This window comes from Sturnus vulgaris, chromosome 19 (genome assembly GCF_052056855.1).
Source record: "Sturnus vulgaris isolate bStuVul1 chromosome 19, bStuVul1.hap1, whole genome shotgun sequence".
NCBI classification, from domain to species: Eukaryota; Metazoa; Chordata; class Aves; order Passeriformes; family Sturnidae; genus Sturnus; species Sturnus vulgaris.
Genome location: NC_142261.1, coordinates 8203519 through 8226184, shown reverse-complemented (window position 1 = coordinate 8226184; position 22666 = coordinate 8203519). Strand labels below are relative to the sequence as shown.

The 22666-nt window shown below is 44.4% G+C and overlaps 1 protein-coding gene across 6 annotated transcripts in view; it reads right to left on the bottom strand.

Annotated features, from left to right (window-relative positions):
* HIC2 (HIC ZBTB transcriptional repressor 2) overlaps nt 1-18850 on the bottom strand; it is a 70749-nt gene extending 51899 nt beyond the window's left edge. Inside the window, exon 1 of one of the 6 annotated variants that reach the window (XM_088175832.1) lies at nt 18385-18850. The gene's annotated coding sequence lies outside the window, so the exon portion shown is untranslated. Of the gene's footprint in view, nt 1-16560; nt 16694-18384 lie in introns of those variants that run through there. The other 5 variants (XM_014894576.2, XM_088175835.1, XM_088175836.1 and 2 more) reach the window with 5 other exon arrangements.
* Between the last annotated feature and the right edge of the window lie 3816 nt (nt 18851-22666).

The window sequence follows — 22666 nt, the reverse complement described above, 5'->3', positions numbered from 1 at the left end:
AATACTCTTCCACACACAGGGAAATGATGGGGATCTGAAACCAATCCAGATCTGAAGTTCTGTAGTGCTCCAAGGAGAAGCACTCCTTGAGTGTACCTGCAGAAGCACAGGTTTTCATTCATGAGGAGAGGAAGGGAAATCCTTATACATAATCTAGCAAGTGTTTAAATAAACCTGTTCAGAATGAAGATCTCTCCAGAGAAAAACTAGGACTGTAAGAAAGGTTATGGAAATGATTTTTAAAATGCCATCTTAAAGAGAGTAAACCTTCTTTCAGCTCTTCACCTTTTTCATGTAGCTGAAGAATGCTGACTGCTTAGAACACTCAAATGGCCAGCAGAAGCTCTTTTTAACATAAATAGGGAAGAAAAATCCCTGCACAGTGCTATTTTAAAAGAAGCATATGGATTCCTCTAAGTTTGAGAACAGCAAACAAAATATTATGCCGAGGCAATCTCTGGAGCAAGCAGTTTTTCAACACTGGTCAAAGAAACTGCAATAGAAATATTTTAAAACCTACTCTCTAGTTATGAGATCTCTCATGGCCTGTAGAGGTGGACAATATTAGAGGCTACTAAATCCTGAAGTTTATTTTTCTAAAAGTTTTCACTTCAAATAAAGCTTTGTTTTAATATGTATGGGGCCAACTGTTAGAGCATTGAGGTCCTGGTTATTAGCCAGCTAGAGCTCATGAATTATGTTTAGTGAGAAGTTTATTGGCTCAGTAAACACCATTCCAGTTCCCCTCACTCCTGAATCGTGGAAGCCAAACCAAGAGATATTCAATGCCATATTACCACTAGCACCAGAGCAACCATTATCTGATTACAGACATTTTATTTTTTTGTAAGGAATTTGCTATTGCATCATTTATATGCGGAAGTCTTTAAATTTACCAAGGCAACACACAAAGAGTAAGTAACTGTTTGGTCCTGTTTATCATCTTCTGGAGAATATTTGTTTCCATCTCATAGCTTTCCAAATCCAGGCATTACAGAAATGCAGTCCCTCAAACACTTTGTAGGGTAGGAGTTTGGCAAGGAATTTTTAACACTAGCAAGGTGCTCATGAAGATCTGAAGTGGAGCCAGAGCAGCCTGAGGTGGTGTTGGCTCTACCTGGCCTCACCCCATGTGGGCAGGCACCAGGAACCTGCAGAGCAAAATGCAAGGTAGGCATCTCTAGAACAAGCAGGACTGATGAGTAGCTGTGCAAATCCAGAAGCAACTGCTACTTGTGTGGCTGGCTTTGTCCTGGATTGTAGCTGGTTACCTCTCACTGCCATGAGCTAAAGCCCCAAGTACAGAGTAAGCAATGATCAGTCAATGTGCAGTGACTTGTTTGTGTGCTGGTTGTTCCAGTTCTCTGGAATAGCTAAGATAGCCAGAAGACGGTACAGGGACTGTGTCAGTCCTTGAGGCAAGGAAAGTTAATTTAGTTGGAAGAGTAAGGATGAAAAAAAAAGAGTGCAATAATAACAGTAGTCTATTCTGGTAGCAAAGTAAACTGTAACTGAAGGAGTTTAGGTTCTCCTCCTAGCTCTCTACATCTGTCACACCACCTTGGCAAATAATGCATCTGTTTGTGTCTCTGCTTCCTCTCTCCCCTTTTGTTTTACTATCTACTATCTACTATTATCTACTATTACTATCTACTATTATCTACTATCTACTGCCATCTACTATTTGGACTGGAACATTCTTCAGGGAAGAGATTGTGCTGGTACAGCCCAGCGACAGCCTTAGGGTTCTGCAGTCCCTAAGCCAAACATAGTCCAATTTACATAACACCAACTATGAAATAATGTATTCTCGTTTAAATGCTTCTTCTGATGTCCTGAATCTGTCCATATGACAGTGAAGAAACTTGGCAGTACAGATCTTTAATGTCCAGCCTATCCCACAAGGACATATCACATGAAGCACCTCTGGGGAACAGGCAGAGTTAAAATCTTTCAACCCCAGTAGTGGTGAAAGACAAGATACCCTTCTCTTTAAATTTAACCCTCTCCCTTCCAAAGAATGCCTGGAATTTGTACTATTTCCCAGCAGAGAGTGGAAGGCAAAGACTTGGCATGGGGCAAGACAGATAAGAGCAGTTGCCTTCTCTAGGTTTTGTTAACTCTGCATAATTGCTTAGGGCATGTGATGGTTAGAGAGAGACACATCTGCCAGAGACAGACTACAAATCACTAGGATAATTCCAAGCAAACAAAATCTAGTTTACAATGTGGTTGTGGTATATAAAACACCTCTGTAAAACTACGGTATAATTCAACGGCTGCGCTTTCATTTACAAAGCAAGGATACAGTTTTCCCTCTCAAAGACTGCCATTTAGGATCGCTATGACATTGAATAAAATCTTGGCAGTCCTCTGGGGCACAGGGTGAAGGTTGATTGTTGTTGGAAGTTTCTCTAAGCAAGCCACATTTAAATACCGTGTTTTGCAAAAGGGCCCATATTGCCTTGCCTGTGAATTCAGGTTCCTTTACCAGTTTAAAATCTGGGTCAAAGCAATTTGCTTACATTTGGAGTCCTTTTCCAAAATTAATGGTGCGTGGTATTTGGTGTTGCAGATACAAGACAACCGGATACTCTGCTATTATCTGCTCTGCATCATGCATCTACCATCTACAGTTTTCCTGCTAAGCTTTGTTCACATGGACAGCCCACTCCTGCAGCAGTTGCACACTCAGCATCCTAATGATATTATTCTTGGCCATCCTGTTAAACTCACAGTGTAAGGTAGGTGTACAGGAGTGAGCCCTGCTGGATTCTCAGCAGTTTTTAGATGGCTCCAGATTACAGCATGGGTGGAAGTTTTCATAAGCAGTGATGAAATTCAGAGCTTTTCTATTCAAATAGGATGTTGACTACTGCTGTCTCTATCTCTTTCACTTCTGTGGTGATAATTAGATTACCCAAATGTACTGAGCTCACAGCTACATCAGACCACTCGGAAGATCCAGTTAGTGCTACATACAGCTGTCAAGTTGCTTAGCTAAATTTCACACAGGGATCATACACAACTGTGACAGTTGATGTTTGGTTCACTTGGCCATTCAAGGAGGTACTTTTGGATTAGTAATTTCTTGTATGACTTGGGTGCTGGCTGGTTCAGAAATTATTTTGTTGTATCCTGACAGGCAGTTGTTAGCTTGACCCTAAGCCCTCAGCACACACATTTAAATCTCTCTGATCTGGAAATCTGGGTGGCGTATCTGCTCAGGAGTCCCACCCAGAGTAAGGATCCTGCCCATGTTTATTTCGGTGCTTCTTGAAAGAGGAAAGACAGAAAGGAAGGGAATAAGAAAGAAGTCTAAAACCAAGATACAAATTTGCCACTTAAGCTTACTGACAGAACTGACCTGCAAAGTACAAACAGTAACAGAGAATTATGATATTCACACTTTCTCATAATACTCCTCCAGGTATAATATATAATGTTTCCTTAATACAAACCACTTTGAAGTAACAATCAATGAATTACATTAAAACACAATAAAAATACTGGGTTTAGGATAAAAATGTGGTTCCGACCTATGGGCTTGTAAAGGAAAAGTCAGCAGAGCCTTACTCCTCTTGTAGGTAAATTCTGAAGTTTCATCCCCTTGTTCACAAGCCAGGCGGAATAAAAATATCCACCTACACTAAACCAAAGGGAGCCACTTGTAACCCAGACACAACCACAACAGACATTCTCGACAGTCCTTGGCTTAATAGAACACTGCTTTGTGGTTATACCCACCACTAGGATCTCATCTTGCAAGTTCTAGCATGTTTAATTTATTCCAGGTCATACATCAAACATAATATTAAAATTTAAGATGGCATTTGAGATTGAGACTTTCTTTTGCAGTTTGAGTAGAGAGAACACAGTTGGGACTGTGGGTGCACAAGTGTATTAATACATAAACACAAACCTGCAGCTATCACTCAAGAAAAACAATTGGTCTTTAAGAGGGGAAAAAAGTTGTAAAAAGAATCAATTCCATTAAATAGCTCTATAAATCAATTCCACCAAAAATCAATGGGAAGCTGCATCCACCATGTGCCAAGTAACTCCCACACATCAGGTGCAACTGTCCGTGACAGCGGCCACGCAGCAGCTCTGCCTGCCAGGAGCTCAGGCAGCCAAGGGCTGAAGCAAGAGCCCCAGCATTGCCCACACTGCCCTCCTGAGAGCCCTGGCACTGCCCACATTGCCCTCCTGAGAGCCCTGGCACTGCCCACACTGCCTTCCTGAGAGCCCTGGCATTGCCCACACTGCCCTCCTGAGAGCCCCAACATTGCCCACACTGCCCTCCTGAGAGCCCTGGCATTGCCCACACTGTCCTCCTGAGAGCCCCAGCAATGCCCACGCTGTCCTCTCACTCCTGCCATGGAGCCATAGCCCTGCTCGCTCAGGGGGAGCTGCAGCCGAGGTCTCTGGGAAAGCAACTGTTCCCTGTCAAGGCCTGCACATCTGTTCATGGAGCCCCTGCCGGGAGCAGCCCTGCGCTCACAGGAGCCGTGTAGCCCCACCTCCAGACACTGTGGTGGCTGTGCCACCTAAAAATCGCTGGAGGAAAGCTCACGTTTCTTGTTAGAGCCAGGCATCTTACATGGCTAGGTCTGAAATGAAACGTGACTTCAGGATTTTCCGATAGGTTTTGTGCCACATCAAGTGTCCCCAAAGGGGAGCTGACTTAGGCACAGATATGGGGAAAGTGGGAGGGGAACATTAAGGATATGGGGCCTATAAGCCAGCAATATGCAGTAAGGCACATACTGCTTTAACAAATTACTTGTTTAAGCACGAGTTCAGGAGTTCCACACTGTGTCAGTCTTGCTAGTTCAATGACTCCTCTAGTGACTGTGCCAGGCCACTGCCCTCTCACTTTCAAAGTGCAGCTGGTTGCATTTTCACATTTATAGGTGGTGGGTGCCCCTTCAATGACTGGAGAAACCCTTGGGGCTTTCATTTTGTGCTGGCAGCTCTCAAATGACTTTAGAAACAAAACCCCTGGGGCTTTTGTTCTGTGTGGCAGAGCAGAGAGGGCATGGAAGATTCTGGCTTTGTTAAAACCTGTAGAAAAATTCATGTCCTGTGTCTTTCCCTTCATGTGCTTCACGTGTGCTGTCATGTCTCTGGGCCATTAGAGACACACTGTTTAAGAAATTGATATCTAGCATTTCTGCAATAGAAAAACTTGATGAGTTGGCCTCTGCTATTCAGCACTAAGTACCAAAACCTATTTTTTCCTGTTGTAAATGAATGTCAAGTATAACTTGACAGTTACTGCATACAGAAACAGTCATATCTGGTATTATACGTGTATATTTTAAACAGAGAAAGAATGCATATATGTGTATAACAAATAATGAAGAATTTAATGAGAGGGCTCAGGACTGTCCCTGGCAGGGAATGAAACTATCTACTGCATCTCTCCAAGTCTCTGTGACCCAGCTGCAGGAGGGATCTGATCTCCAAATTGCATTTTAAATCTTGAGCCTGATCTTAGCAATCAGCACCCTCAGCTCACTGATTTCAGTGGGATTTGAGAGCATTTGATATCAAACCTTCCATCAGTCACAAGTTTCCCCTAGATGTAAGAACATGCAGTTCTGGAAAGCAAGACTTTGACATAGGCTGGAGGTTTGATGTCAAGAGTAAGTGGGAATCGTACAATCAGGGGCTTCAATCTAACCACTGGTATTTGGCATGACAAAGCAGCAATACATTGAAGTCTGTCTCTTTTGAATTACTCCTTAAAACTCTATCATATGGCTCTGCTGCTCCAGAAGAATTAATCAAATATTAATAAGTATACTAATTGTCATTAGAACAGACAGATTTTCCTGCAATTAACAGTGGAAATACCTCATTTTACCTGTTCCTAAATCCATCCGCCGTGATACTTCATTTACTGGGATTTCAGTTTCATACCAGTCAGGAAAAAAATATTTTTGGCAAGTGGAGTTGAAGTATTATAATAAGGAAGGGCGTTTGCAGAGAGTTTTGAAACACAGATCCTGTTCTAAAGAGAGTCTCTGTGCACAGATGCCACACCAACACTTGCATGGATGTAACTTGCAACTACTTGGTGGCTCTCTGAAGTTCTGTAGTAGCTTAGAGTGAAGAAATTACTGTCGTATTTATGAAGGACAGCCCAAAGCATGGTGTGGAAAAAATTTGTGTGGAAAGACACAGAGAAAACAGATAGGAATAAACACAGCCCAGGGAACAAGGAGATTATAGTGATACAGCAAATATGTAGGAATGCTTGGAAAAAGCAAGTATGTGCACAAGTGGGGAAGAAGAATCCCACAGGTTAGATAACCAAAGCATAAATTGCAATAAGCAGACACTATGGACTTGGATTTGAAGCCGGCATAGGGATCTGAAGTGTCAACTTGCATTTAAGGACTATCATAGTTAAAATCATAAGCCAAATTGCATAATAGGCAAATAAGATGAATTGAAAGATTAAGCTATGAAAAGTGACTCACAGAGAGGATCTTTTATTTTTAAATCCTGCTCCTGAACTCTTTTATACTCAAGAAAAAAAAAAATCTTAAATCCCATTTCCTGTCAGTATAGGGGTAAAATGTTAACACCATATTTCATAACAGTTAACGTAAAACAGGATTACTGTGCTGACTTGTTCTTGAAGAGCAAATACACTCTAAAAACTAGATTAGGAAGGAGGTAGATTTCTTTCTGACAAATCCGCTGACAAGAAGCAGAATGGAGATAACATATTTTTCTCTATGACTTCTGGGGATGAACAGAATGTGAAAGTCTGTTGTCCTCAGTAGCATTGATGTACTCTTCCAGTTGGACTTTTTTTGTTCAGTTATTCACTGTAGAGACTGACTTACTATGAATAATCGTGCTTTTCTTTCCTACTCAGATGAAGTGCTTACACTTTTTTCAATGAAAGCAAAAGAAATGCCTTGTTAACCCTAGGTTTAAAATAAGCCAGAAATATCTTATGAAGAAGATCCAATGATCCATCAGAAAGAGTAACTTCTTAATTCCAGCCAGGGAACTGCCTCCTAAGAAAAATAAAGATTCAAACCCCTATACCCAAGCAGACTTTCCAGCCAGAGCCTTCTCTGACACTGCAGTCTATCTGGGACTTGCCTGTGTCAAAGCCTTTTACTCTTCGAGAGCACTTAGGCAGCGAGTGTGTGACACATCCAGCGAGACTCGTAATGTCTTGCCTGTTTTCTCTTGAGCCTCTGAACTGTGACCTCAAAGCAAATGAATCTGAGAAGAAAATACATTAATCAGGCATTCACTCAGCCAGGCTCTGGGTTTTTAAAGCAGGGATCTGAATCAGCTAGATCGCCTCCCACTTCTTTCCTGATACAATTAGTCAGCATCTGCCCCAGCAGCCAACCCGCTGCCTCTCAGAGGGGGGACAAGCAGCTGCAACTCCCTTGCCCCCTGCTACTTCCTAGCAGGCTGCGGAACCGCGGAGAACAGCTTCTGAATTCTGTCTGGTGAAGGTTAGCATCCCTTTCCTGCGCTCAGGGGAATGAGAGGAGCTGAGAACAGCTACCACGTACAGCCTCTTTGATTCCCTGCTCCAGCCCAAGTGCAGGTTCAGACGTGTCCCAGCCACACCTCTCCCACCTTGGGCCAAGGCCATGCCAGCTCCACACACCTGTTGGAGGCTTCCCCACATTTTAAGGGAATCCCCAGAAGGGGATTTGCAGGTGTTGCACTCCCTTCAAAGAGCACAGGCAACAAATCAACCTGGGAAATTGGACCCATAGCATTCAATGTGGCCCTCTGACCTTTTTCAAAATGTTCTCAGCCCACCAGGCTGGCAGGACTGAACTTTATAGCTAAGTGTTTTGAAAGAAGTGTGTGCTTTTAAAATCCAGTTGAATTTTTGCTATGGGAACTTTACAAAGGCATCATTAGTGTATTCACAGGAGTTTTGCAATTTTAGGTTACAAGTGATTACAGCAAATAAACAGGCGTGCAAGTCAGGGTCGGAAGCGGGCTTCTACTTAGAGCCTGCCTCACCAGGCACTTGGAAAATAAATAAACCCCCCAAGCAGTTCTGTTTTACCCAACAGCTTTAAGGTTCCAGCCCCACTCCTAGGGCTGGATTGTGCAAGCTCTTACTCCAGCAGTCACACCGAGTTCAAGCAAAGTGCCTGAGTAAGCATTTGCAGAATCTGACCCCCCCAGCCAGTTATCTATGCAGCACCTATTTGGGCCTTGCATTGCAAGCTCTTTAGCTGGGGACATGGTCTGGAAGTATATTGTCAGCTGCAATGGGCTTTATCTCCATTTATAGCATTAAATCTGATTTTTGGTGCCAAGCGCAGCATTAGCCTTACAATGACATCTATTAAAGACATTTTCCCCTCAAGACTGTGATCTGACCAGCAGCCAGTTTGCAGTATTCGTATTTTTATTTTATTAGAAAACCACCATGTTCATGTTACTGTTCCACTTCTCTAATTTCAATCATTTTCTCAAAATACAGTACAAGAGGAACTGAATTACAGCAATCCCACACCCTGGCATTATACTGACTTCACCTGAGATGCTGCTATCCTTGCTTCCCTGAAGATTTACAAAACAGGGAACTTAAAATTAAAGCAACAAACTTGACTAGTTAGTCTCCAGTAATATGTAAGTTTAGCAGAGGCAGACTTGTTTTCTCTGTGCCATCAGAAGCATTCCTGATGGGCACCCAGCTCCTTCCCCCTGCCAAGACACAGAGGAGGCAGGGGACAGCAGCCTGGCACAGCACGGAGCAGTTCTTATGGGGAAAAAAGTTGCAAGTTCCCCCAAAATGCTGCATCCTGCATGCCTAAAGGGACAGCTGCTACCTTCTCACTTAGAAAAATGTGACCCCAGCCAGTCAATCTACAGCACTAACGCTGTCAGATACCTTCCCACTCACAACTTTTGATGGTCAAAGCCATTGAAATGCAGTGGCTTCCCCTCCACCTCAAAAGGGGATGTCTCTTGCTTTTGCTCCAGGAAGTTTTAGGGAGGTGCTTTGGGTTTTTCAGTTTTTGGTGAGGGTACAACCCAAGCTGTTTTAGATAAACACAAAGATAGCAGGAATCCATGTGTAACCACAGAGGAAGTGAGCACAAATAGGTAAATGTTCTGAATAATGGCAGTATAGATGCACATGGAAACTTGCTTGAACTCACCTGGACTCCTTTCCCCCTTTCTTGTCCAACCAGTTAAAGGATAGGGAACATCCCAGGCCTCTGGCATATGGTACTAGGTGCTCTGGGCATTAGGTAGAAAACTGCTAAGTCTTTTGAAATGGAACAGTTGGTGTCATGTAGCCGAGGTCCCACTTTATATCAACTCTCAAAATTTGGAAAGGAGAGGGAGGTTTTATTTAGTACAAGTGAAACAGAGAAACTGAGGTGCTTAATCAATCATTTGCATCTAATGGGAGTAGAAGCTGGTTTGTTGGGCTATGGCCATGGCTTCTGTTCTGTAAAGGAAAAGCCTTTCTGCAGCTTTCAGAAAGCCATATAAACACCTCAGAAAAGGTTACATGAATATGCCAGATTCACAACGGTAAGTCACAGATTACTGATTATGAAAGCATTTTGAGATCTTTGTCTTTTCTGGATAGGCAAATATTTTAATTCCATACCTCAATGATCAGTGTTTCAGCAGGACCCTTAAAATATATTTTCCCTCCATGACTGTCCTCTATGGTTAGTTAGATGACTCCATGCATGATTTCAAGTACTACAGCTCTATCAAAAGTACTCGTTTTCTCTGCATTTGGTTCCACTTACAAGACTCTGAATTATTAGTACAGCATTCAGCTTGAAATCCTCTTGCACAATTAACAGGGTGAAATATTAGACAATAGCAGCTACTATTGTTATTTTCTGTTCATTAAATGCTAATGGAAATTCAGCCCATCTTCAAAATACCGTGGCCTTATACAGGGAAAGGTGAAAAGGTACAGACACATGCAATTATTTCTCCAGATTCAAACGTATCAGTGGCAAACAAATTTTCATACTCAGCTCTGTTTTAGCCACCAAAATAGAGATGGTCAGAATGAAGCTGATGGTCCTCTCTCTGCACTCAAGTCACTCTTTCCCTCACTCAGGAGCTGAGGAATATCAATACAACAATTAAACCCATCACTTTACAAGCAGCAGCCAGAAACTGGGAGACCCAGCCTGACTGGAATAAACCAGCTGACTACAGCTGCTAAAAAGAGGTCCACACTTGGGCAAATATTCAAGACATTCCTTCTCCAAGGCACCACCCATAAGAACAGGCCAACAGTCTCAAACACCTCTGCATTTGGATGGATACACAGAACCGCATACATTAAACTGCTTTTCTTGGAGTTCATTTAAGAATGCTGCCAGCTTGTAAACAGCAGTCAGTTTTGCTGCCAACACAATTTCTACCTAGAGCAAACGGAAGTGCTTTTCCAAGAATTTCCAAGACTGTTGCGTCACACCGTGCGCTGGCATTGCACCATGCAACCCGGGAGGGAAGACACAAAAATCCAAGCTGCTGCTTGCTGCATCCTGAAGGGGATTATTTAGAGGCATTTACTTATTTTCAGGAAGAGACTGACAGTGCAGAACAGTCCTTCCAAAAACTCCCAGTGCTCACTCCAGGGGAATATAGTCTCATTAATACTTTCCAGTGCTGTAGCAAAAAGACAGTAATTTTTATAGCTGGCATGTTTCAATTTTCATGACAATTCTGAAAGCCTTGTTTGATAAGGTTCAGTGAAGACTAAGAAATGTAGCATTTCTGAAGGACTAGAGAGACTTCTTCTCTAGCCTCCCTCCCCCATCGTGGGTTTTCCATAATCCTAAAGCGTTAGTCCTTTGGCAATTTTACCATTTTGAGGCTTTATTAGAATTACGTGTATGATGACAGCATTTACAGGCTGTTGCTAAGGTCAGAGTCCCATTATGCAAACTTTTAAATATGATGAGCATTTATAAGATAAATACACAAAACAAAGCAAGGACATCGTATTCTCCATACTTTACAGATGAAGAAGACTGAAGTTGCTTCACTTCCTTCATGACCATAGCATGGAAAGTTTAAATCAGGGATGGAAGCACAATTCCTTGGACCACAAGCTCATCCAGAAGAATTAAATGTGGGCAAATATTCAACCACTGCATCAATTCATAAAAGCAAGTGCTTATAACCAAGTTTTTCTGAGTAAAACTTTTCAAGTCATAATTTACATTACTTTTAAAAAAGGCTCAGCCAAACCTCACTCTGCTGACATCTGAAGAATTTCAAGACAACTCTTGCTCTTATGCCAAAATTCCCGTTATTGAGCATTCTGGTACTATGGTTCTGGCTATGTACACTTCATAGCTGTGCACACATCTATAATTTTTAGTGGATTCCTTGCCATCTACAACTTTGGTAGATATTTTCCCTGCCTAGAAGGACAGCCATGTTTTTCTTTGAAGACTGGGCATAATCATGTCACTAATATCACATGATCAAAGAACATTTGAGCTGCCTAGAAAAGAACAAAGAGCTTTTTTCAAGGACTTGAGAAGTTTGATGCAAAAAGTTCCACACGAGGAACTGTTCTGGATGCTTTATAAGGGTAAACAGAAACTAGGAATAACAAAGCACCTCACCCTTCTAAGGGTAGGGGAAACAACATTAAATACAAACAGCACAAATTTAAGTCTCACTGTACACTCATAATTTCAAACCTTCTTTTAAACAGGTCTTGCTTTTAAAAAGCGTTCTTCAATTGTATGTCTTTCCTAGTGAAGTTTTGAGGAAAATTTGTCCCTCCACAGAAAAAGCCACTACTTTGCTGCTCCATCCACCCTGGGCAGTTAATTAACCCTTCACACCAGGATCTCTTGCAAAGGGACAGAGAGAAGCTGTTTTTTCAGTTTAGTTCAATAACCACTTCTTTCAGACTGCAGTAAGCAACTGAGATTTGAGAAGGGGCAGAAGGGCAGGAAAGCTGACTTCCCTCCAAATGAAAACTAGATGTTAGAAACTAGTATCTGCTAGTTCCAAACTCAAAAAAGAGCAACAAAATTAGAAAATAATCAGTTCACTTTTGCTCAAAGAACCCTTCCTTTACTTTGCATTTAAATTTGAGCTAAATAAAAATCACAGAAAAAGTCACACAGGAAAGGACCTCAGGAGGTCATCAGAAAGTATTTTGATACGAAAGTATTTTACAAATATTTTTATTCAGCACTTCAAAATCTTCAGGTTTAAAACTTAATTGAATTTAATGCTATATAAGAAGTTTCTTGAGTCACTTCTCAGAAACAATAAGGTAGTAAATTAATTTTGTTTCTGATTTGCATGTTGTATCATAGCCTGAATGTGTTAACCCTGTCCTGCTTAACGTGAAATTTATTTTAAAATTATTTTAGTTGCACATCAACATGTTTTAGTATGTTCAGATCAGCAAGAGACAGTCTTTCTGCTGCTAGATAGACAAACAAGCAAGCTTTAAAATCAGGTTTCTTGTTGGCTGATTTCCATTCTCAGTTAAAACTGGCAATGCAAATTTCTCTATTCTGTTCTTTATTGAACAAGAGAAAAGATTTTCAGACTGTCAAACTGGCTGGTGGCATCTTGACAGCAGATGGAAATGCAGTAAGTGCAGTCCTACATGGCAGTGTCTTTATGTGACTCCTAGAAAACCGAATCCCCTCACTGAATGGCTCTTTATACAACAGGAAATGAGCACACATTTAGGGGAAGGAATCTGCTGCACACCCCTGTCATCTTAAACGGGCCCAGCAATGAATGGGACTAGCCCAGCATGAAGAGCAGTCAGGTTGTTTACCATGAGGCCTCTCCCAGTCACTCCATCGTGTATCTCTCTTTACACTCATGGCAAAGGACTGATTTGGAGACAATTTTATCTTGCACAGTGTTTGGTTCAGTGGGGGAAGGGAGTGGATAGGGCAAACTGATCTATTATGGAAAGCCATCCCTTCTTCCTTTACCCAGGGGACTGAAGGATAGCAAATGCCTCGGGCCAGCGTACTGACATGAAATGTTTCCTACCTCCCATCCAGAACCTGGGCAAGGACAACATTGACACATTTTTCCATCCAGTACCTAAAGCTGGAAGAACAAGAGGGGGTTGTTCCCAGCTCCTGCACAGGTCTCTCAGAACACCTAGCAACAGAAGCAAGAGGTTCTCCCTGTTTTCAGGGACGCTTTTATGGGGAGGGATTCCTGATGACTCTTTTGAGCAGGAAACCAATCCCTGCACTTCTTTAAACTCTTCCTACTGTCAGCTGAAGACTCAGACCCTTCTTGTCCCAGCTTAGCTCTCAGTGCATGTCTTCTAACACTTTCTGCAGGAGAGTTCAGTTTGTCTTTTCTCCATTAGAGAGAGTAAGTGAAGGAAGCTTCCTACAATAAGTCCATTTCCAAACGCCTGCTTGAGGTTTTCAGTTTAAAAGATCACTCTTTAGCCCCTTCAAATCCACAGGATGCACATCCGAAAATGTGATATAATACATATGTAATCCTGGATAAACTACATTCCCCACCCCTTTCCATTAAGTAAAACCAGTAACTAGAATCCCTGTTTAGGATTTGTGATTACAAGGATCACTCTCCGCCCTGCCCTGGTCAAACAATACGGGCTCTAGGAAAGCATGAGAGCCGTCATTTCAATAACGCAAAACCCTGTTGCTTCCACTCCAGAACAGCTGACTTGAAGTGCATGCTAGGCTGTGCTTATTAACAAAATGAGAAATCTGATACATAGAAAGAAAACACTATGTGAGGATTAATCCTGGATTGCAGTTTGTGGCCAGCACTGGGCTGTCATCCAAACACAGATGAAAAAGAACAGAATTTCTCCCACCTGTCACTTACAGCAGGTAGAGCTATTGCTGTCTTGTAACCTCCTCCTTTACAGCTATTGTAACAACTCACTTTGTATCAGCTTAAAATTCAGGATTGACCTCACTGTTTCATTTCTTCCTTGTTTTGTGGGAGCCAGCACTGGAGGGTGAATTTTCTTTCCAGGAATTACAAACAAGCGTGAGTAACTTACAAGTTTGGACAGCTAGCACAATACACCTATACTTCTAGGAAAGAAACCCAGCTTAAAACCGGCATCCTATTGGAATCTGGAGATGCTTACTGAACAAGAAAATACAACTCTCAGGAACATCTTTTTAGCATTGTCCTGCTGCTTTTGAGAGAAGTAAACACACTGTCACTGATGATTGCAAGAGACCTGAACAAACCAATGCAGTTTCTTTGCCAATGCAAAGCAATTGCACAGCAGAGTGAAATCCCTACTGCAATGCATTGTCCTTACTCCCGATACTATAGCAAGACAAAAACCAACATAAGAAGGCCTAATGGCTCAGTCACTGGTGTTCAATCCACACTGAACCAAAGAAGTCATCTTAATTTTTTTTTTTAAATATATTCTCCTGCTTATGGTTGGTTTGACACTCTGTTGTTGCAATGCCACAGCTGAGCCCTGTTAATTTTTCTCCAAGCCCAGCAGGGAAGGCATGTCTGCTGATGCTGAAATGGTCCCTTCCCATTGAGCTTTGCCTGTCACAATACAGCCAATATAATGGCTATGTCACAAATGTGATTCTGCTTTCTTCCACTCCAACACCACATTTGCTGCAGCACTGAAATGTCGCTTTGTGGCAACGTTCTTCCCTGGCTGCTGGCAGAAGCTGCAGTGCTGTTCATACACTTTATCAGTCAGATTTGGTTAGGGTATGGGAAACTTGGTTTTCTGTAAAGAAAATGTGGCAACCTCTTCCTACCAATACCTCTGGCTGTCAAGCTGCGATATGTTCATCAGACTGGATGACAGGGTTAAATGCTGCAGTCAGCACAAACAGGAGTTCTGATAGGAAGGCAAATGCTCCTCGGTTTTCAAACATCATCCCATTTCCCTACATCTATCATCAAAGAAGGCAGCAGGAGCTCAAAGAACAGCCACATACTATTTTCTGCAAGGTCAGAGGAGTGGACAACATACAGTTTATGTTTGGCAGCTCTTAATTACTATAGGCTGTAAAGATGCTAGAAAACGACCACTCTCATTTCAAGATCTGCTGTTCACAACTTCAAATTTCATGCTGTGACCACCAATTTTGGGCTGTGGTGGCTGTTTTAGAGAATTTAAATCCATTTACACAGACTAACTGCTTGGCATTAGGTTGTTTTCTAGTTATTTTAAACAACTTATCAAAATTAATTGAACATGTACCCTTCTGAAAGAAGGCCTCTCACCTTCTCTTTCTCTCCTCTCTCCCCCCACCCCTTGTCACACATCGGCTTCTGCCAAACAATTCAGCACTGACACTACAGCGCATCACGTGATACCAAGTGCTTCAAGCATCTTGCAATACTTATTGCTATCTACACATCCATAAGTCATTCCACCCAGAAACGTATGTGAATACTAACGTGAGCTATTTCCTTATGCATTAAAGATTTAGAGCTCTCCCAGATCATTGGAAGAAGCTTTTCCCCCCAAATACTGAAAAATCATCCCTTTTATGTGTGTGAGTCTCATCTGCATTTCACATAGATTAGGAAGCATGACATAAGGAAAACCTGCCATATCCTTATACTCTCCCCTTCCTCCTGCTTACACTCCTGTGGCCACGCGAGTCTGTCGTGATTAAGCAATGGATTTTAGATGTCAAAGAACAAGGCACTGACACCGGGTGTCCTTACCAGTGTTAGAATGGAAAGTAACAAATGTAAGAGGTTGCTTTTTCTTAATGCTGATCTCCTCCAGAGCTAAAATGATATGTCAGTAGCAGGTGGCAAGTTTGAAGACCCCCTCCTCTCCTCTTTTTTTTTTTTTTTTTTTTTTTTTTTTTAAATAAATAAATATAACAAAGGGCACACAGATTTGACCTAATGGGTCAACCATCAAAAGTTAAACTGATTTAAATAATTAGACCTAGAATGTCAGGCACCACTGCAAATAATTGCTCCTAATGCTTTTAGGATTAGATTGCTAATGAAAAGGCGCAAAAAGGAGGCCATTTGCAGTTGTGGAAATAAGTCAATTTTCTTTCCATATGTCATTTTCCCCATGTAGATTTGCTGTGAAATCCTAAGGAGTCATTTACAGCTTTCTCTCCAGAGCTGCTCTAGTATACACAATAGTTCTGAGTAATAAAAAATAGCAATAAGTCATATTGAAATATTAGTTGTTTATACACTGTATTTATCAAGCATAGCAAACATCTGCTCATAGTTCTGACATTTTCCAATGAAAGTGACTATTGCATATTGTTTTCCCCTTAATTTCTGGAAAAACATGGGAGCTATTCAAATATAAACAGCATTCCGCAACAAATTTGAACCAGTTTTGGTCAAAGGACAGTTCATTAGCAGAATGTAATTCTGCTGCTCTTAACTGGTTTCTGGCTTCTCTCTCAGATTTATTCTAACAGCTAAGTAATACCCTGAGTGATTTCGGTAACCGCCTGCTAAAACACTGGGTTCCATATATATCGTTAATTCTGTGTAAAGGTGTATATACCCCCGCCCCACTCGCAAATTCTAACGCCAAGTTACCCGTCTCTGGAAGCGCCCAGGCCATCCGAGTTCTCAAAGGTTGCGGATTTCGGGACAGAAGGGTTCGAGTGGGCAGACCCCGTGTGTGCACACGCGTTCCCCGGGCGGCGGCGGGGCCGGGCGCGGTGTCCGGCGGCCGCGGAGCCCCGGGAGGAGCGCGGCTGGCGGCCCCGATAACGGGGGGCGCGCCGAGAGCCGCCCGCTGCCGCCGTGCCCACTTCCACCTGGGACCCGGCCAAGCAGAAGTCAATAATTGACTTCCCTGCCGCCTCTCGCCCCGTACCAAAGGGGCCGGGCGCGGGCTGGGCGCTGCGGGCACCGCGGGGCTCCCCGGGCCGCGCACCGCGCAGGGGGCCGGCACGCAGCCTCCCCCGCCCCCACTCCCCCCGCCGGCTTTGCTTTGCTTTTAAATGCAACCAGAAAAACACAAAAAGCCCGGCTCCCCCCGCCGCCGAGCTGGCACCGGCAGCGGCGCGCCAGGAGATGCAGAGCCCGGTCCGGCTCCGCGGCGCCGTGCCCCCGAGACCGGGCAGTGGCGGGCAGCGACCAGCCCTCCCAGTTCTGTCAATTGAGATGTCGAGCGCCTCGGCAACAATATTGCCAGCCTGGACGTACAATTTATTTTTTTTTCTTTTTTTTTTTCCTTTTCCTTTTCTTTTTTCTTTTCTTTTTTTTTTTTTTTTTTTTTTTTTAAACCCGGTGGACAGCTCTACGCTGGCTAGCGCGGCCGGGGAACGTGCATTTCCTGCGGGGCACAAAGCCGGCGGGCAGGGTCCGGAGAGCCCCTGGCCGCGGGAGGGTGCGCGATCCTGCTCCGTCCATTGCGTCCGAGATGGGGCCGTAACAAAAGCCAGAGACCCGCAGCGACGGGCAGAGCGAGCGGAGCCGGCGGGTCCTTCCCTCCGCGATCCCGAGCGGCCGAGGGGGGCGGCGGGGAAGGGGGGAGCCAGGGCAAAAGTTCACCGCGGTCCCGGTAGGGCAGGGGGTGCTCGGTGGGGCTGGGGCCGGCGCTGGGGTTGGGGGATGCCGGCCTGGCTCGTCGCCTCTCAGCCCGGCGGATGGACCGCGGGGGGCGGGAAGGAGGCGATGCAAGTCCCGGGAGCGCCTTTCCTGCCCTCTCCTCCACAATGCGGCCAGATCCCCGGCACAAACACGCCCCCCGGCACCCCGGGGCTCCGCTCCCTCCTTTCGGGAAAAAATAAAATCAAATAAAATACAATACGGCTCACTAGAAGGGACGAGTGGGGATGGGGAGCAGGCGGCTGCTCCGGGGCTGCCTGCGCGCCCCGCCGGTCAGCCCCACGCCGGCCGGCCCCGGCGGGCAGCAGCTGCGGCCCCCGGCCCGACCCCACTGCCGCCGGGGAAGGGGCAGCGCACACCCGTGCGCACACACAAACGGCACGGGAGGAGGGGAAAGTTTCCAGCCGCTTCAACCAAATAACCAACATTTGCAAGCTCCAGACAGGCACGGTGGCCAGCACACCGATGCACGCCCCGGCCCCCAAAGCAACGGGGCAGCGTGCCCGGAGAGCGAGGGGAGGGGGCCCGGGGCACCGAGAGAGGGGGGCAAGAGCAGAGAAACCATCTCGGGTTTTTTCAATGGAAGTGGAAGCCGGTGCCGGGCACGGCTGAATGCAGGGCAAGGAAACAAGGGGACACCCCCGCCACCCCGGCGACTCTCCCGAGCGGACCCGTGCAGATGGGCAAATCACCGGGGCTGCAAATAAAGAGCGGGGGAGCGGGGCTGGGCTGCACCGCGGAGCCCGGCAGCGCCCGGCCGCCCCGCGGGACCCGCGCCCCCGCCCGCGCCCCGCGCCGCGTTACCTTCTTATTGCATCTGGAGCAGCAGCTTTTCTTCCCCTTCCCCTCTCCTCCTCTCCCTCTCCTGTCCTCTTGGTTTATACCAGCCTGTTCCTCATCTCACAGCCTTCCTCCCAGCGCCATCTTGCAAGCTTGTGACGTTGGGAGCCGCTCACCCCTGACCCACATTTGAATAGAAGCCAAAATGAAAAAAAGAAGAGGAGAGAGCGAGGGAGAGAGGAGAGAAAGAGGGGAAAGAAGAAGAAGAAAGAGCGGAACAAGGAGAGGCAGGGAAAGCAGCAGCTAAGCAAGTGCTGTGCCAGTGTGGAACAGCATCGGCTCCGCTCCCTTGCCAGCTAGTTTAGTAATAAGCAATTTCCTGCTTTTGCAATAAATGTTGCCGTGGCGAGGCTGGGAAAGGGACAGGGATCTGAGTAATTCCCACCGAGGGATCAGGGCTTCCCCCACCCCGAGCCGCCCCCCCTTCCCTGCCACCCACACCCCGAAACCCAGCCTGACCACTGCCTCCCGGCAACCCAAATACTGCTACTCCCTCCCAGGTTTTGAGCAATGAAAAAGACATTAATTAAGATTATTTCTCCCATCACTGATGAGCTCTCAAGTGTGTGTTAAGAGAAATTATATAGATTATAGCTTGTACATGTATTGTAATCTGAAATCTGTTTTATACACAAATTTGGGAAACATCATGTATATCACTATTTGCATATTAGCTTTTTGTTGCCCATATCTATGTGTTAAGGACTGTCACTATATTTTGCATCATTCAGTGTACAGATACAGATATGGCCTTTGCACTCATAGAATCTGAAGTTTTGTGCATTTCTTTTTTAGGTATTTACCTATCAGAAGTATATTGGAGGGAAAAGTTATTTGTGTTATGCATCCCTGGTCCTGCAAGATTTCTATGCATGCTTAACTTAAAGCACATCAATAAGATCCTTACACTAAGAGTGTGCCCAGCCTGCAAACTCAATCTATTACTTTGCAAAATGTTAAGTTCATGTAACATTTTACATCTTAATCTTAATTAATTGCCACAAAGTACGACAGTGCAGAAATCTGAATTATCTCGTTGTAGCACTCTCTCCCTTCCATAGCTAATCAATCAATAATAACAGGAGAAATGCACGTAAACATTTTTATTGTAATCGTGCACGATCCCACGTAGGAATCACTGTATTAGCTCCAACGATGAGATGATATTTCCTTTCCTTCTGTGCCCTCACAGCCACCCATAACCAAAATTCTCTGTAGCCTCAGCAAGGCGATTCATTAGTGAAGCTAAGCCTACGTTTAACACATGTCTAATAATTCCCTAATAGCCACAATGCCAGTGACTCTCTCAGGCACTTCCTGTGCAGATCCCTGCAGTCTGCATGCCCTTCAGCTGGACCCCAGCTGCAGCCTAAGCTCTCCATCCCTGATAATAAAGATAATTTCTAGTTGCTCATCCAGAGTTCAAAGTTTTTGCAGGACATGGTTTCTTCAACTTTACCAAAGTGGCTTGAGGAGCAAATAAAGATAAGGCAAATCACAACAGCCATATCAGAAGGGTCTGGACTGGTGGTTTGTTCACAGTACACCCAATAAAGAGCAGAACACTAACAGTGGTGAGAACAGCAAACCTGACTGTCAGCACAAGACCCAGTGAAGTAGATAAGGATCAATTCAAGACTCTTCCCCCACCAGCGAAGTTAATTTAAGATCGGTGGTGCTGCTCTGAGCTGTATTTTAAAGCTAAGTGGCCTTGCAAATAGCCAGAGAGGAGTTTCACACCATTTGCTTCACACTGTGCCAGAGGAATTGGTAGGCAAATACACAGAAGTCCTTGCACTGTCTCACCAGAAACTAAATGCATCACAGATTTTTTTTTCAGGTAAGTTTAGATATCTGGGTTTAGAAAGACCCACTATTATCAATCTTTGTGTGGCATTTCAAGACCTCAATAATGCCACCATCTGCCCTCATCTTCCTTCCTTCCGCTGAAGTTTTCCACCCCAGCACAATCTGTGTGCCCCTGCCAGTTCACAAACCAACATCTTTGTTCAAACCCTCTTTCATCAGACATTTGAACAAAGGTGCCAGGTTTTTCACAGGAATGGCTTGAGGCACAAGCATTTCAGCCTGTCTGCCAACTTTGCTAGGCAGGTGTTAACTTTTGAGAGTGAAGGGGAGAAAGAAGGTTGGGAAGATGGACCGAAACATCCTGAAATGTGACCACGAGGTTTCGGCTAAAAAGCTTTGCTTGCATTTGAATCTTCTCTAGGTTTAGGAAGGATCAGTTTGCAGCATCCCTCAGGAAACAGAGAGATGGACACATTTGCAGTAGAGAGGAGACAAAAAAAAAAGATAGAAATTAGGTGTCTGGCACCTGGAAATGATATGGTATGATACAGCACTGCATTCAACTTCATACATAGGTGATAATTATAAGGTTGGAAAAGAACTAATGAGAAAGTTAGACTTGGCACTGTCACTAGAACCAGGAACATCTGTGGAGAATCTGATGAGCCAAGTTGAAGTACAGCCACACCTACCTGGAAAACATCTACAGGCTCGCAAGGCAGATACCACGATACCTGTAATGTCTCCAAGCAACCACAGCCAGGGAATTTGCCATCCAAACAGAGGGTACACCCTCAAGTTCTGAGAAATCACACCCACTGTGGGCACATCTGGCACTGGTTAAACGTGCCCCTGTGTGTGAAAAGCAAACGGGTTGCTCAGGTGCAGAGAGAAGCATGCTCAGATGAAAGGCTGGATTAGAAGGGTGATGGTGGCACTCTGCTTGCAGGTACTGTGGCACAGTGGGCATGTTCTGGAGGATGGTTTGGGCTTATGAATACTTTGAAGAAAGAGGCTCTTCTATTTCCAGCTGGACACTTGTCATTAACTTCATTTTCTAGTTTTGTTTGATTGTGAGTTTTTTAGCACTTATAGTGAAAAGAGCGCGGAGAGAATGGCAGCAGTGAATTGTGCTGGGTGCTCTGCAGACTCAGTTGAAAGCTTCAACTTTCTCCTTGGTGTGTTGAACTGAATGCAACACATCCAAGGTAGCTATGTCAAACAGATGTTTGGCCTCACAATATACAATGAATTTAGAACAGAATCCAAAGAACAAACAGATTTCACACCACTCTTGTATCTTAGTCCTTAGTATCTATTCACAATAGCTCTGTAATGCTGTTTTCAAGGAGACAAGTTTAATTAATTGTAACCCACCCCCCCCCCATAAGTTATTGTTTGCAAAAACTTAGACTCCAGTCAGTGACTGAAACCCAGAAGAATTTCAGGGTTTTGGTTTAATCTCAGTTTTCAACAAACTGATGGGTTCAGAAGCAGCTCCAGCCCTTTGTAGCAGTGCTAACACCAAGTTTATACTCATCCTAACACAGGAAGAGGACATGGGCAGAATTATTGTAGTGGCAAGCGAGTGCTGTGAGTGAGGAGTGAAGTCATCTGAGCAAAGAAAATGCCATTGCAGAAAGTAAACAGAATAACGACCAAAGGGTGGCCATGTGCCCTCACGGCTCTTCAGTGCCACCTGCCTTCAGTCCCAGCGCTGGTGGATGGCCAGTGCCATCTAGCAGGCAAACAGTTGTTTACAGTAGCGAGCTGATGGGTAAAGATGGGCAGAAAAACTCACATGAAAAGCGAAAACCTGCAATTCAAGGAACTAAGCAAAATATACAGGACAGAAAATGCCAGTTTAAGGCTTATTTCTGAGAGAATGGTTAAAGCAAGGGGTAATCAGCCTGCTCCTCAAGAATAGATAGTGGTTTATCTCTAAAAATAGATTGAAACCAAGTTTCTTAGCAGGGGTTTGCACTCATTGTCTCTGCAGTGGGGTAGTCCTGACAGCTCCACGAGAAATGCTGAGGGGCAGAATGTCTGCAGTGAGAGATGCATCGTGTGAGGCATTGCAACGATCCAGGAAACTGTGCTTGAGTAGTATCAGAAGAGCTGGGGGTAGCTCATGAAATGAAGAAGTTATTTCACTGTCCCCTCCATAGGAATATTCCCCTACAGTCAGACCTATGTGTCGGAAGGTCTTGTCCAACAGACTCAGAAGTGCCTGTGGAGGAGATTCCGATTTTATGCTAAGATGGGTTTGGAAAATCTTTTCTCTTTTAGCTGCAAGTGTGCTGTGCTTGAGTGTACATCCTCAGTAAAGCTCCTCCATCATTCACTGGATTCGATGGTTTCCCCACTCTGCTGCTTCTGGTCTTCTGACTGCAGTCAGTGGATGATGCATGGACCATTGCATTTTCACCTTTGTGTA